This window comes from Colobus angolensis, unplaced genomic scaffold (genome assembly GCF_000951035.1).
Source record: "Colobus angolensis palliatus isolate OR3802 unplaced genomic scaffold, Cang.pa_1.0 Scaffold60, whole genome shotgun sequence".
NCBI classification, from domain to species: Eukaryota; Metazoa; Chordata; class Mammalia; order Primates; family Cercopithecidae; genus Colobus; species Colobus angolensis.
In genome coordinates this window covers 78,261-81,247 of record NW_012119599.1, presented here as the reverse complement: position 1 = coordinate 81,247, position 2,987 = coordinate 78,261, and the positions used below count along the sequence as shown (strand labels likewise).

At 49.3% G+C, this 2,987-nt stretch overlaps 1 protein-coding gene across 1 annotated transcript in view; it reads right to left on the bottom strand.

The window, feature by feature from the left end:
- The window catches only part of BBC3 (BCL2 binding component 3), a 13,027-nt gene extending 11,650 nt beyond the window's left edge, over positions 1–1,377 (bottom strand). Inside the window, exon 1 of the mRNA XM_011963138.1 lies at positions 1,195–1,377. The gene's annotated coding sequence lies outside the window, so the exon portion shown is untranslated. The remainder of the gene's footprint in view (positions 1–1,194) is intronic.
- Between the last annotated feature and the right edge of the window lie 1,610 nt (positions 1,378–2,987).

Sequence of the window (2,987 nt, the reverse complement as noted above, 5' to 3'; positions counted from 1 at the left end):
GGGTTTCCCTGCAGCCGGGGACGGGGCAGGGCCTGGCCCAAGGCGAGGAGGACCCAGGCGCTGTGCGGCGGGGTGCAGGGAAATCGCCCAGACACCGGGACAGTCGGACACACACACTGACTGGGACCCACAGATCCACACCCCCAGGGATGCGTACACAGACCGACCGACGGGCTTTCCAGGGTCCACCAAGTCACGTGCAGGCAGAGCCCAGAGGATGTACTCATGGACACAAGGCCACAGTCTCACAAATCCACACCATGGACAGGGGCAGGAACACACACACTCACATACTGATGGGGCTAACACACACACCCAGACGCAAATGCACAGACTCACTAACAGGGTCCCCCGGACAAGCAGACGGACACAATGGCAGGGCCACACACAGTTGCACAAACACCCACACTGATGATCACACCTGGGCCCACAAACTGTGTTCACAAACAACCCTACCGAGCAGGCACCCACACCACATACACGGTGGTGCAACCGCACAGACACAGGCGGAATGCTTATCTGGAAACACAAACTTGCTGATAGGCACAGGGGACACACACACACCCAGACACACACAGACACCTGTTACAGGGATACCTGGACACACAGCCAAATCCAAATCACACTCCAACAGGGACATACACAAATGCACACACGCAATTTCACAGCTACACATTAAAACTATCAGAAACGGACATTTACCCCGCACGGTGGCTCACATTTGTAATCCCAGTACTTTGGGAGGCCAAGGTGCACGGATCGCCTGAGGTCAGGAATTCGAGACCAGCCTGACCAACATGGTGAAACCCCATTTCTACTAAAAATACAAAATTAGCCGGGTGTGGTGGCAGGTGCCTGTAATCCCAGCTACTTGGGAGGCTGAGGCAGGAGAATTGCTTGAACCTGGGAGGCTGAGGCAGGAGTATTGCTTGAACCCGGGAGGCGGAGGCTGCAGTGAGCCGAGATCCTGCCATTGCACTCCAGCCTGGGCAATGAGAACAAACTCCATCTAAAAAAAAAAGAAAAAAGAAAAAAGGAAAGAAACTGACGTTCAGAGAAACAGACCAAATCAGACATAGACATGGGAGAAACTGACCACCGACACATGTCATGAAGTCACACCTGTGACAGCTTCTTGCTAACTGGTCCACTGACTGCACACACACCGGAGCATGCACACCTGGCCACACTCACCACAAATCTGGCAGGGGACCCACGTCGCAGAAGCAGCCCTGGGCACCTGGCATGGACATGCCCGGGCAGACCCCACGCCAAATTTTATCCTGTCTCATAGCTTTCTATTCCCTTTCCTTTTTCAGTTTCTCATTATTACTTCCTGCCCTGCTCTGGTTCAGGGAGTTTTGTCCTTCCTTCTTCCAAAGCTGTGGACTTCTGTCTCCTCCTCTGCACTTTCCATCCTTACCGGGTCTCACCCAATCACAATCGCCTCATCAGAGTGAGTCACCTTCCAGTGCCTAGCATGGGGCTGGCTGAGAAAAGATGTCAGACTTCTCAAACTTGACTGCCTCCAAGTACATACTCTTAGCTTCCCCAAGAGAAGCAGGTAATCTGTATCTCACATGAAATTTCCCCATTTGAAACATTGGGAACGCCTCAGCTTTCCTCTCTCTTTTGCTTTCCCTGATTATTCATTCTCCCTTCCTTCTTCCTGGTGTTTTCCAAACTGTGGTTCATGAGTAAACCATGGATTATGACATATGACATCACTTACATGGATCTTACTTTTTTTTTTTTTTTTTTTTGAGACAGAGTCTTGCTCTGTCGTCCAGGCTGGAGTGCAGTGGCACAATCTCAGCTCACTGCCACCTCCGCCTCCTGGGTTCAAGCAATTCTCCTGCCTCAGCCTCCTGAGTAGCTGGGACTACAGGTGTGCGCCACTACACCCAGCTAATTTTTGTATTATTGGTAGAGACGCGGTTTCACCATATTGGCCAGGCTGGTTTTGAACTCCTGACCTCAGGATCCGCCCGTCTTGGTCTCCCAAAGTGCTGGGATTATAGGCATGAGCCTCCGCACTCAGCTTTTTTTTTTTTTCTTTTTTTTTGGATAAAAGATTCACTCTGTGGCCCAGACTGGAGTGTAGTGGCACAATAGATAGTCTTGTGGTACAATAGCCTTGCAGCTTCAAACTCCTGGGCTACAGAGATCCTCCTGCCTCAGCCTCCTAAGTAATTTTTATTTTTATTTTTATTAAAATTTTTAAAATTTAAATTAAAAAATTTAGATTTTTTAATGCCCAGCTAATTTTTTTTTTTTTTTTATAGAGATGGGTGGTCTCGCTATGTTGCCCAGGCTGGTCTTGACTTTATGGGCTCAAGCAAACCTCCTGCCTCGGCCTCCCTCAGTGCTGGGATTACAGGTGTGAACCACCATGCCTGGCTGATCTTAATGCATTTTACTCAGTAAGATGCATTCACATCCCAACTAACTTGTGCTTTATTGAGATGTATTTAAACACAAGAACATTCACTCTTTTTAGGTGTATGGTTTGTAAGTGGTGACAAAAGTACACAATTTTGTATTACCACAACTTCTACCTGCAATTTTACTGGCCCTAGACAAGAGGTTTTGTTAGTGGTGTTTTAACTGAGATAGAATCTGGCTGTGTTACCCAGGCTGGTTTCAAACTTCCGGGCTCAAGCGATCCTCCCACCTCAGCCTCCCTAGTAGCTGGGATTATAGGCATACGTGTCTGCTTTGACCAGAGTTTTTAAAAAACTACACTACAGGCCGGGCACGGTGGCTCACACCTCACTCCTAGTACTTTGGGAGGCCAGGGGGCGTGGATCATCTGAGGTCAGGAGTTCGAGACTAGCCTGGCCGTCATGGTAAAGCCCCATCTCTACTAAAAATACAGAAGTTAGGCCGGGTGCTGTGGCTCAAGCCTGTAATCTCAGCACTTTGGGAGGCCGAGACGGGCGAATCACAAGGTCAGGAGATCAAGACCATCCTGGCTAACACGGTGA